At 42.2% G+C, this 13103-nt stretch overlaps 1 protein-coding gene across 19 annotated transcripts in view; it reads left to right on the top strand.

Annotated features, from left to right (window-relative positions):
• The window catches only part of arvcfb (ARVCF delta catenin family member b), a 158575-nt gene that overhangs the window by 29058 nt on the left and 116414 nt on the right, over nucleotides 1-13103 (top strand). Inside the window, exon 2 of one of the 19 annotated variants that reach the window (XM_088618387.1) lies at nucleotides 9146-9325. The exons of the other annotated variants lie outside the window; for them this stretch is intronic. The gene's annotated coding sequence lies outside the window, so the exon portion shown is untranslated. The remainder of the gene's footprint in view (nucleotides 1-9145; nucleotides 9326-13103) is intronic. 19 annotated transcript variants of the gene reach the window in all.

The raw sequence follows: 13103 nt of genomic DNA, 5'->3' as shown, positions 1-13103 counted from the left end.
TTTCCAGAAAGGTTTTTGCACTGACGAACTGCCCCCTTTTTTGTTCTAGTTGAACAGTTTTTTTTTTTCATAGCCTAACCTTTGGATGTGATTTTCAGTGCAATAATATTGAATTTGGAAATGGCCAGAGTGTATTTATAGGCAAAATAACAATGATTTGTTTTACAGTTCTGTTTTGTTCTCTGTCTGTCATACAACCCAGGACTTCAAGTCCGCCCACAGTTATTTTCGGGTAGCAAAGGAAGGTGAGAACCTGGGTATTGTGTAAATTTTATTACTTTCTTCATAACCACTGTTCATTAATTGGTTAGTGGGGTGGCTGTTGAAATCGGAGCTGAGTCATCGCTGGATGTGCGGTTACATTTATATATTTGGCAGCAACTTTCATTTGCATCCAATTATATAGTATTTTACTGGAACTAAGTAAACTAAGTAATTTACTGGAGCTTGTACCTTGCTCAAGAGTACAACAGCAGTGTCACACCTGGGAATTCAACCAGTGCAGGACCCTGACTTACTGCTCCACATTGTTGCCCTAGTGTAAGGGGCAAATAAAAACGACTCCTGCACAATTTCAGGCAGGATTCCAGGGCCAGTGGGGTGGTCTACAGGTTACTTCAGCTAATGGGCATGAGGGCGGGGAGAAAGGCAGCTTGACAGTGTTGGGTTTCTGTTCCAAGATGTTTCTGCTGTCTCGTGTGCTTCTCTCTTAATTGAAATCTACCGAGGACTCTAGTGATCATCCGATTTCCTCCTGTTTATAAAAGACGTCAAGATTTACGTTTTTGGAGCCATTGTTTCAAATACTGGCTATGGTGCTCCACAGACCTTGTGCTGTGCAATCTGTTTCTTGAACGTTTTTTCTTTTGCCATCAACTCTGCTGTTTATTCGTTACACTGTGGCTGTGTTGTCTGTGTTAAGCTGCTGTTGCACTGCAATTTCCCTCACGGGATCAATAAAGTATCTATCTATCTTATTACTGTACCTCCCTAGTCTGATGGCTGTGGTGCCCCACAGATGTACTAGGTGGGCTTGAAACAAATCTTTGGAAGTGTGTCTTTCCTTAAGTCTGGTGCTCATGGCTCTGACCGCTGCTACAAGCAGCAGAGACACTTCTGAGGAGTGGTCTCTTATGCACAAAGTAGTGTTTTTCACTGGCTTCACACAACTGTGAGCAACCTGTATTCGCTTGTTGAAAGAACTATGGCTCGAGACAGTTATTGATCTCCTTTTCTCTGCTCGTAACAGTTCTGAAAGGCAGAAGAAAAAGGAGATTCAGTGTTTAGCTTTTGCGTTCCAGTGGCTAATAGAAGTGTCCATCTACATAGATTCCCTTCAGAGTTATGCGAAGCTGTCCCCTGCATTATCAGTTTTTTCCATCTCTAATGTTGAAACGTTTAACACTTGCCTTTCCTCATTCACACTTAATGGTCTGAGGTGAGGTAAGTCACACATTGTCTTTTTCAAGTTTAACTGAACTGAAGCACATGGCCAGTTTGCTGTGGTTGCAGTTGTGTCCAAATTTATTTTCGCGTTTGAACATTTTGCTGTTATGAATGGTTCCTAATCAGTCATAAAGTCTGTAACTCTTCTGTTTATTAAGGAAAAATAAAGTGTCAGAAACGTTTTTCTCTTTTATAAGCAATTTAACTACTGTAATGTTACTATGTGTTTTATAGAAATTTGATTTTACTCTATTTTACAGCAGAGGGTGAAGTACAGAGCAAATCTCTTTTTAACAGCTGCACTCCAGAGCATGTGAGCCTGCATGTCTCCGAGAGTTCTCACTTAGGTGAGAAAGTTATTGGAGCTTCTGAAATTGCGAAGTGAGTTCCATACAGCTGCAGCCGCAATGTAATGTCCCCGACGTTGAGTAGAAATAAAAGCTTAAGACTGCGTTGAACTGAATGTGATTCCTGAGACTGCGGTCGGAGCAGCATAACTGTGGAGTAGTCGGTGACATTTCAAAGCAGCAGTAATTGCTGTTATCCTTCAATTATATGGAAAGGTTTGCTCTTCCAGAGCGAAATTATCTTTTTGTTGTGATCCATAAAAAAAAAAAATGGAAGTACAAACAGAAGGCAGATTATACTTTTGAGTTATTTTTGGAAAGGTCTTGGCAGGGATTTGAGAAGGGAACAAACAGGACAAGGCTGTAAATCTAGATCCAGTTTCACCCCTCTGCAAGCAAGGAATTCAGAATGAGTTATGTTGGGAGTTTGATTCAAGGAACTAAGGCATTCTAAATCAGCCCACGATGCTGAGTTGTTGAAATATTTTTTTTCCTTTATGCAATTTGTAATCTTGTCAGATCACTAATTGCTCCCCTTTGTTATGTTTGCCAATATAATTTATATCCGAAATATTTTAGGAAGTCAGTTTAAAAAGACAAGGGATGCCATACCCTTTTTGATCAAGTCTTGATGGCTTTTTGTTCTGGCCTGGTTTTCCCTGAATCACATTGTCCAAACGTCTGAGGCTTCTCATGGTGCTGTGGCCGAAAACCTTGCGTGTTGGAGATACAGATCTCCTGTTACATAACTGAGAAATACCATATCGGCAGTCGGGGGTAGAGATCTCAAACGCGCAAGCAAATGTACAGGAAGGTTTGGACTAATTAAATTTGGTTGCTTTGCTTTCTCCGTCTTTGAAGCCTGTATCTGAGTGGCAATACGGCGTAATGCACATATGGAGTTTGTATTTTAATTGCTTAGTTGTGTATAATAGAAACATCCCCTCATTCGTGCAAATGTGCTTGTAATTCTGTGCCGAATGATCTGTTTCTTGAGCAGTTTTTTGCAATTCAGTCAGCTGCTTAGTACTTTCTAGTGGTCTAATCTTATGTTGCTTTGCCTTTTAAGAACTGGACCCTCTTGTATTTGTGCTTCAGGCAAACCTGGGAAAACGCTGGTACATAAGTTGGCACTCCGGTTTGAGATGCTGACGCTGGTGACAGGCTAAGGCATCTTCCCTCACAGACATTCAGGGAGCTGCGTTCTGTGTTTCGGAGAAGCAGGAACACAGCCCCTGATTAGAAAAAGCACTCTACAGGGAGCCTGTCTGAGAGATAAAGCAATACGAACTCTACAGCCTTCAAGTCTCATTAAAGCAGGGAGCAGGGGGAGAGCAATTTATTCAGCTGCTCTACAAATCTATTAGAAAAGGAATTTGTGTTTGCGTTTTTTTTAAAAATAGGTTTATACGTCTATATGTCTGTGGACAGACGGCTCAGAGCTGTCCCCAAGATCTCAAAGGCAAACACTGCTATTAGTCCTACCGCACTGGTAGTATTGACTATGTCCGACTGTAGTTTCCCCTGGGGTTTCCATCACCGGAGGATCTGACATCCCGACACAAAGGAAGTATTTGATTTTTGATTGGCTGGCAAGATAATCACTTAAACCAGACCTTGCCAAACAGAACAGAAAATCAACAGTTAATTTAAAAAGAAACGCTAATACAGAAGTGCTGTAAGACAGGAGAGTAATGAGATGAACGTGCACTGGAGGACAGTTTTTGCAAGATGAGCAACTTTAGCTCCCTAATTAATGTGAAACACCTGCAGTGATGTATTTTTTTTCTTTTTTGGAAAACTTTGTTCTACCTATAGAGGGCAGTTTTTTCTTCTAAGCTCCCTACCGTCTAAATGCCATCAAGGCACTAAATGAAATTAGAAGAATGCAGGAAAATCACAGAGGTGTTAATTGTGTGTGGGGCCAGTATAAAACATACCTGGTTTCACTGCAAGCCCTGTAGGGTTTTGCAGAGCTCATAATGTCCTGTTATGCTTATTTTGTGAAGTTTAGGCTTATTTTTGATCTTGGTTGTGAGCTCAAATCCCAGGTGAGGCACTGCAGTTGTACTCTTGGGTGTGATGCTTTACCTGAATTGTTGCAGTGAAATACACAGCTGTATAAATAGGCACTCTCTAGGTTTCTCCTAGAGTACATAATTTATTCTCCATTGACCCATGAGGTTTAAATAAAGGATTCATAAAATGGGGTAGTACCTGTTAAATTTACATTTAGTATTTGGTCAGATCCCATAGACTGATTTAGCTTTGAAAAGAAAGATCCATTGCAACTCAAAACTGCAGCAGTGGTAAATCTTATTGCACTGATGTTTAAGATGCTTGTTGGAACAGGTCCATCTGTGTTTTTGTCGCTTTTCCTGACTTGTTATTGTGATACAGGTATTCAGAGTGGAAGGATATTGTAAAAAAAAAAAGTCAACCCAGAGGGATACTGATAGATCAGCAAGGGCCCAGACATGGGATAAAATTAGCCTGAAAACAGGACGTATTAAAAAGATCTGTGTGCAACAAGCAGTATTGTAGAAGCAGGTTCCCTGGAAGTCTGCAAGAAAACAGCAGGGCGAGATCCTTGGATCAATAAGGTGCTCGCTGCCAAATATGCAGTCTGTGCTCAAAACCCAGATCGTTTCTGAAAAGATGTTTGTCACCGTCGTGTGTGTGTGTTCTGGGGTTTGTGTTTATTTAAAGCTGTTGGGCTGTGTGAGCAGTATCCTTGGAAGAGGGCTAGGCGCTGTATTTGAGATGTGTTTGGCTTGAGATCACTCACTGTGCAGTCACAGCAGGCCTTACTGTTGGCGCGTTGCTGCGCACAATAAACGGGAACAATAGCACATTAACACGGCTGTCCAATCCCAGCAGCCCCACTGCCACTGACATCCATTCAGCAAGGAATTAGGGGGTTTCCTTTCCACTGTGCTTAATTCCCTGCTTGATATTTATTCCATTCAGATTCCATTCCATCCATATTCTCTAAACATTGCAGGGTTTTCCTAAACCCAAGAGTCGTATTTGTTTAAACGCACTTGGAATGTCTTTCCTTGTAATACTGAATTGTGTGTCGATAACGGGGGACTCCCAACAGGTTGGCGCATAGAGCTGCCAGTTATGTACTGTACAGTATGTCCTGTACTTGAGGCACAATGCCTTTGAATACAGTATGTGCCCGACATGGACAGGTGATACTCTTGATACATTACATCTAAAAATGATTAAGACCTGTGGATTTCTGCATTTCATGTACTTGAATCTAAATAATAAAGCCTGTAGTATGAAGTCTGTGGTTACAGGAAAACATATTCCAAAGAAGGAGTGTGGCCTTTCATGGAAAATGCTTTATTTCCGGCACTGTAGCAATTATATTTGCAGAAAAGCTCCTAGGGTGATTTCGTCACAATTTACATAACCCCCTCATCCCATTTACCTTTCTCCACCTTATCAACTACAATACATAAAATATCAGACTTTTCTGAAGGTGGACTTCAGCCTGTTTTCCCTCATCGGATGGACACGGTGTTATTGCTAGGTCCACCACAGTGTTGTCCACTTATTAGAACAGGTAATTCAAATACTTCAGAGTTGTTGTTTTTTTCCATATTGTAGGGTCTGTCTTTATAAAGACTGTTTCTGTTGCTTTCCTAGGAGGTTCTCGAAGACAATCGTAACTCCCGGATTGTGTTGGAAGCTTAATACACGTTTTGTGTACAAGATGAGCAATTGCATTTTAATAGTCTGTCTGTTCAAGAATGGCCATGTGTTTGCCTTGTACCAGTTGGTTTCAGGCCATTCATCTTCACAGCACTAGATGCCAAGACAAACGGATGTTGGTTGCATTTAGTATAATGATGTTGCCACAGTTTGAAGCCTTTGTTGTCGGATGCAGTGTTTTTTTTTTACATGCAATAGGATTTAAAGGTAGTTGTGTTCCAGACTCTTCCCCAAACTAGTTTTGCTGGTTTGAGTGCGCTGTGGGAAAGTGCTGCAGCTTTGCAGTTTGTTTCAAATTAAAAATGTAATTCGTATGCTAACTAAAGTCACCTGTGGAGCTGTAATATTCGATGAGATCTTTTAAAAAAAGGTGAAATTCATGTTTAATAACTTATTGTGCTGCTTGGGCACACTGTGATTGGTTTCTTAATAAAAGCATGTATGTTTTTCACCCATAGTTTTGAGAAATCAACCCATAGTTTCTGACCAACTGGAACTAAACCAGAGTTTCATCTTTGCAAACCCTCGCTTGATACTTACTGTGGCTTCTGTAGCTGTCCTGTCTTGTTTCAAAAATCTCTACACCGGGATTGCAAAACTCTACTCCTGGAGGACAGAAGATTTCTGGGTTTCTTTGCACCTGAGCCCTTAATTACCTGATTGAACTATTTTGCTTACTTGGAGTAGCCAGCGCCTTTTCTTGCTCTTGAGAAGATGTATAAAACCTGCTGGACAGCCATGTCTTCCCTGGTCTGAAGTCCGGGAAAGATCGGCACGCTTTCCCATTGGAGGTGTTCAGCCTGTCTTCTTCAATTTGGACGGAACTTTTATTTTAATTCCGCTGAATTTGAAATTAAAAGACAGGACATGTGAAGAGCCAGAGTCTGCTTTGTAAAATATGCTCCAGCAGAATCCCATATGGTTGTAGGATATTCCTTCTGCCAAATCTCTGTTCCATTGTTTTGATAGTAATGTGTATTTCCTTGTGACTGTAGTTCACGGTTCACATCGCTGCTATAATGTAGCCTTGTTGTGTATTTCGCTGTGCTTGTCTTTTGCTGTAAATGAAGCCATTTAAATACAATTTTCCACGTGGCATTGCAGTATTTAGGATTTACACAGGCATTCTTGTACTGGATCCAGTCCAGCAAAAACAGACTGTGGATTATAGTTTAAATAGATGTCAGAGGGGTGTTGAGTCTGTGGAGAGTTGGGGGAGGGGAAGAGACGGTTCTGCTGAAATTCCAAATCTCCTGGTCGGATTGGAACGGGAATATGCAGGACTCATTACCACATTTATGTGGGGAGAAAGAAAAGCCTTTTATAGAGTACATTTATAACTGCGTGAATTGAAATTCACACACTTGTTCTATGGTGTATTTAGCTGGTACATCGTTTACAGAAGTGGTTAGAAGACCTTGAAATATATTCCAGCAAAGGTGATTAGTACAGCTAGTTGCATAATTATATAAATTGCATCAATTATAAATCAGGGAAATGGTTAAGGAGCTGGTTGTGCCACAATACTGAACACAACTGACCTGGAAGGTCTGGTGATTTCACCATCATTGACTTACAGCCAGATCTGCCTGTTAAATTATTTCCTTTTTTTGTGTATGGGAGTTATAGCAGACATGACACCTGGTTAAACGTCGGTAGGCCCGGGAGGGGTGTTTTCTACGATGTCATATTTCATTTTCACCGCAGCGTCAAATTACAAGAGAGCGCGGAGCTCTGAGCAAAGTCTTCCTGGGAGAAAAATGCAAGCCTCCCACTCACTTGTTCATACGCGAGCCGTCAGTTTTGAAACTGGCTGCCTACAAGAGCAGAGGGATCGCGCTTATCTTTGTGAATTATTTCGCAACGAAGACCCAACCTCTGCCTCATCGTGTGTCCTGTCTTCGAATCTGAAATTCAGTGGAAAATAAAAAACACAAAGCCTGTCCAGATGGGAGTGTGTGAGCTGAATCTCCACTGAAGGTTCGCCGATCTTTCCTTGACTCCCGATCAGGGGAGCCCAACTCTGGTCCTTGTGGGTTCAGCAGCCTTCTTCAGCCTGTCCAATTAAGGAAATAATGAGTTCCATTAAATAATTAAGGGCTGAGGTGGAAAGAAAACCAGACCCTCTCAACATGTAGGACAGGAATTGTGCCCGCCACCCCTCTCCTGCCCCCACTGTAGCCGAAATATTTCTTATTTAATTTGTTGTCTGTTTCGGTTCAAGCTGAATGTTATGTCTTGCATTACTGGTGCTGATCATTCTAAATTGATTTGGTGTGCTGTGAAAAACATAAGGCGTTTAAAATGTCCTGCACACTGAAAAAGTTTGGAGAGCGCTACCTACTAGAACAGTCTGTTTCGCTATTGTCAATCTGGGTCCAGGCTTTTTGTCTGGTAAATGAAACAGATTTTTGATTTTTCCCTTTCGGTTTTGGCCATTTTTTGCAGCAGCATCTTGAAACAGACATTTAAAAAACAAATGTTCTGCCTGCTAACAAACTGAAACGGATTGATTGGTGGTATTTGTGGGTTCCTTTTTCTCTGCACAAACTAATCAATGGAATCTTTTTTTTAACTTTTAATGTATCTTCTTTTTGTGGAAACTGCTGTTTCCACAGTGTTACCCAACCAAGACTCGACAAGCAGTCAAGATTCATATCCGATTCATATACGGAAGAATTAATAGAGTTGGAATGAAGAGGCTTCAAGTATATAGTAAATTAAATTTGAATGCCTAAGTTGTCTCGGCTTTTGCTGGAGGAAATGGCCAAACTATCAGCTTGTGCAAGGGGATGTCTTTAAATGCCACTCCAATTAAATTGCATGCATCTTTTCACCCCATTTACGGAATTAGGTAAAGGTCGTATTGTCTGTCACCAGTCCTGTTTAGTGACTGAATAATAACATATTCCCTGTTTGGCTCCTTTGGAATGGGGCCATTAAAATACACAGCAATTTGTCGCCATTGGTCTGAATCAATGCAGTGTATTAAAGGTCAGCACTACTGAGGATGGTGTCTGCGGTGTCATCGCGTCTGGCTCTCACAACACAGAGCCTGCTCCCTTTAAGACAAAAAAATTCAAGTCGCACCTCCTTTGTTAGCTTGCAATGGCTGTGACAGCAGTTTGTGACCGGCTTTTGTAATATTTTTTATTGAATTGGAGTTCCCCCTGGAGAATCGCGCAACCCACCTTTTCGGTTAATTCCATCTGATAACAGAAGAACCTGTTCATTTATCTAGGCTGCTTTCCCTGGATTCATAACAAACAGGCTTTGGGATTTTTCCTCTTTTCTTTTAGAATATAATGTTTTTTTTCTGAAACCATATGAAAGACTCCTGAAAATTTGGTCTGTCAGATTTCGCTAGTTTTGTTGACAGAGGCCTGTGGGCTTTTTGTTTAAGAATCGAGTGAACCCATGTGGCTGTGCAGTGTACCAGAATACAATCGGCAGGTTTTTCCCAGTTAAAGTTTCCTCTGGTTTGCAATGTTCTTAATTATTCTTTGCTTGGTAAAAGCGAGTGACAAAGGCGATGGATAGCTGCTTGTCAAGAACAGACCACGAGATATTCGTTTTGATGAATGTTTCGTTCGTTTTGGTGACCTTGCTTTCTGCTGTCCCTGCAGAAAATGCAATGGAATTGAACCGGAAATGGGCACCGCTTCAGTTTCGGAGCTGATCTGATGTGGACTGTTTGTTACCGTGACACTGGTGTGCATCGCTCCTAGACCACCTTTCGATTAAAGACGCACCCCAAAGCACAACTGGCTTCTTCAGGAAATCACTGTGCCATGAAAACATGGGAGGTGAGAGGAGGCCTTTTTGCCCAACAAGCTCATGAGTCGTTAGTAGTCATTAGTAGTTAATTGATCCAAGGATCTCATCCAGCCATTTCCTGGAAGAAGCCAGGGTATCGCCTTCAACAACAGGGCTGGGCTGCTTAATGTAATTGGGTGGGGGGGCAGCCTTCTTCATCTTTGGTTGATTTCAGCCATAATCAGGGAGCATGGCAGCAGAGTTCTCCAGAATCTGCTCTCTTCCTGGTGACCTCCCCATCAATCTTGGATCTGGTGTCGTAGCCTGATGTTTCAGTCCTGCCTGGATTCTCTGGGTGGTTCACAGATTAGGGCATCATTCCTCTTGTGAATGTTTCTTAAATGTTTCCCAACGGTCTCACTCGATGTGTGATTTATATCGCTTAAGGGTCTGGCTTGGTATGCCGTGCTAACGTGAGCAAAGCATGAGCACATTTTTGTGGCAGCGAAATGCTGTCTGCTCTATTACGTGCAATTTGTCATTCTCATGTAATGGTAGCTAACAGCATGCTCCAAGCTAAATGGACCAAAGTGATTTGTGTGGGAGACATTTAAAGTGTGCAAGGAGGGAGTCTCTCTATTTCTGCATTCACACAGGTAGGTGTGGCAGGAATCCCAGTGTGTGCTTTTGTCTGAACCTTCTGTCCAGCTGGTTTTCCACTAATCTGTCCCTAATTCAGTAACCCAGGTACTGCAGCAGTTGCCGCCACAGAATTGTACAGTTATTCAGTCATATAAAGTGTTTTTTCATCACTGTCCAGTAATAGTTACATGCTTCAGTCTCCACGTCTGTCCTTTTGTCTGCTTGTAATTAGAAACAGCTATTTTATTTGTAGGTCAGGAGCCAGCCTGCCGTATGTTGATGTTCCTGTATGAAGAGTGTCCAGGTTCATGCTTGAGATGACTGAGAGTGGTAGTCTGGTCTAATGCTGTAGTGACAGTGGCTAGTCTCTGTCTTGGAGCTTCCTAATTAAGGATTTCAGGACAGTCTTTGTGAACTGGAACCAATTGCTCCTGAACTGATTTGTATCCTTGGTCCCGTCAGCTGCACTCTCTTATGTTCAGGGAAGCCTGATGTTTGTCTGGCTTAAGTGCAGTGAAGAACACTCTCTCTCATGTGGGCTGTGGGTGTATTTTAACTGTTGTTCTTAATGGAATGAAAGCGCTGTCATCTGTGAAGACTGTCTGCAGCTCATGTTGTTTTTCTCTCACCTTTATTTTTAAAAATACGACACTTCTTGGGTCTGAAAGGCAGTCAGATGTTGGATCTTAACAGCTTTGCCCTGCGTTATCATGCTACATTTATTTCAATACTGCATTTCTCATCAAAAATATATTTGGTGGGAAAGTAACTGCAGTGTTCAATGATCTGCTGCATATGATATCATCTAAAATGTAGTAATTTGGTCCGTGTGAAGATTTAACAGGCAGTGGCTGAATGAAAAACAGTGTAAAAAACCTTTTTTCTGGTTATGATGTTCTAGTTAGATTACTTTTAAAGCTATAAACTGTTAAAGAGGAGAATCAGCGTTTTTGCACACTGTGTAGCACTCTGTGTTACTTAGGGAATGGAAACTGTTCATTCTGTTTCTCTTCTATTGTTCTGGCTGAAATTGTGGATCTGAGTACCACAGTAGGCCCGAAATCAGATTTGCCCTACAGTACTCAGAACCCCGCAACACTACAAGAGAGTACTGCGTCTTTCAAATATTGTTTTTTGAATTTTCTAGCTCATTTGTTATCCTCCACGTGCAGTATAGGCCAGCTTTGCCCAGTTTGTCTTTTTTTCCCGCTAACACTAATTATAAGAGTGCTTTTTTGATGGATCCCAAAGTGCTTTACATTCAGGAGAGGAAATGACTGCTACAGTGTGTACTTTTTTTTAAATTTAGAAATGTCTTTTCACAAGAATGGGCTGTGAATTTGGCACTCCCAAGTTGGGATAGAACCATAGTTCATTGCCGGTGTTCCCTACATTTTGTGAAAGGAAGGTGACCCCTGACTGACCTACATCCATGTGGATCTCTGCTTTACACTGTTCTTCCCTGGCATTGACCCTCGTTAACAGTTAATTGTTACCCTTCCAAAGACACTAGGCGTGGTAGTGTTGCTGTGTTTGCACAACCACGTGTGAAGGAAGAATGTATGACAGTGCGCATGTCCTTTTAAAACCAGATTATTTTGCTTTTGGGTTGCTTCAGAATGATTTCCCCTTTGGTTATTGTTCTAAGGTTTAAGCCTGACCAGAATTTTGGTTAGAGAGGGAGCAGTACTGTACGTAAACAGAATGGGACAGTGCGAGACAAGGGGAGATCTGTGCTCTGTGCAACACATCTTCATTCTCCCTACAGCCAGTTCATTCCTTTGGCCAGCCAGCGGTTTCAGATGAGAGAAGCCCCAACTCATCGGCATCGGCTGGAGACGGCACCCGCTGTAACCAGGTTTCAAGAGCGCAGAGCAGGCTGGCATTTCTCTGTATTGAACTGGCTCGTCTATAGAAGCCCCTTTAAAGGTCTTTGCCTTTTGATGCGGCGTCGGGCTTGGAGTTCCGCTCCAGTTTGCTTGGAAAATCAGATCAGGAACTCTGAAAAACGAAAGAGCCCCAGGACAAAAGAAAACATGACACAGAGGCTGTTAACCCTTTCGTTGTCAGATGAGTGTGGTGGCAAAATGTGCAGTTTTCCATTTAGAAATGCAGCATACTGTATGTACAGTTTTCAGGTTTTGTCTTGCATATGCACTTTGACTTAAGACTCTTATTCCTAAGGCATATCGTATATTTTATCTTTATGAAGAAAGAAATGCTGCAATTTTGCACTCATCCTTGCTTTGCACATTAGCCTGGTGCTGACCACTCTTACAGAATATCTAGCTTTCTTTATTTAAAAAGCCCTGAAGCTGAGATGGCTTGGAGACGTGCAGAGTTTCTTTCCCAACAGCTGCAATAAGTAGGAATATTGAGAAACTGTTCGCTGGGAAGATGGTGACCTTGAGATGGGGAATATGGACATGCAGGCGTGGAGTGAACTGTATACAGGCAGCGTCTGATAAATATCACCCTGTGAGAGCAGCAGTGCGACCACAGGACGCCATTACTGGTCATGGTCATGAGTCCAGAGGCTGATCCCAGTCCGGGTGTCCGGCAGGCTGGAATTGTGTGTCCGATCGCAGTAATGGACCCCACATGACAGGGGCGTGGAAGTTGTGAGGGCTGCCCACTGCTGGGTTGAGAGAAAGTGGAATTCCAGGCTCCTCTCCTGGCCGGAACCAGAACCAAGGTGGCCGGACTGTCTTGGCTGTCGGGCAGAGCGGTGTCCCTGCTCCTCCAGGGAGCGGAGCCCTGGCGCTCTGCACAGTGCAGTGGGAACTCTTCCCTCAGAACGCACTTCACCTGAAACTGGGTTAAGCCTTTATATCCCACAGCGGGGCATATCCCAGTAATGCACTCCCTGTCAAGTATCTTCGCTTGTTCTACAGCCTCCAGCTATTGTAAGGCATTATTCAAATGCTTTGGAATATTGACACTATTATATGTTCTGAAATGGGGCTATTCTGCCTACAGTAGGTCTGGATTATTGACAAACCTTTCGAGCCCCCTTACCAATTATTTTTGTACTATATAGGCCCCATTACTTGATGTTGACATTTTAAAGTAAGTTGTTTAATCCTTTTCTGAGTGTGTTCATGGCTGTAAAGTAAAAAAAAAAAAGTAACTTAGTTTAAAGGTTAAAAGTTAAACAACCATACTGTGCCTCTTAATGTTTGTTAC

Source organism: Lepisosteus platostomus, chromosome 24 (assembly GCF_059453375.1).
Source record: "Lepisosteus platostomus isolate fLepPlt1 chromosome 24, fLepPlt1.hap1, whole genome shotgun sequence".
Classification (NCBI taxonomy): Eukaryota; Metazoa; Chordata; class Actinopteri; order Semionotiformes; family Lepisosteidae; genus Lepisosteus; species Lepisosteus platostomus.
The sequence above is the reverse complement of the archived record's forward strand: the minus strand, read 5'-3'. Positions and strand labels throughout refer to the sequence as shown.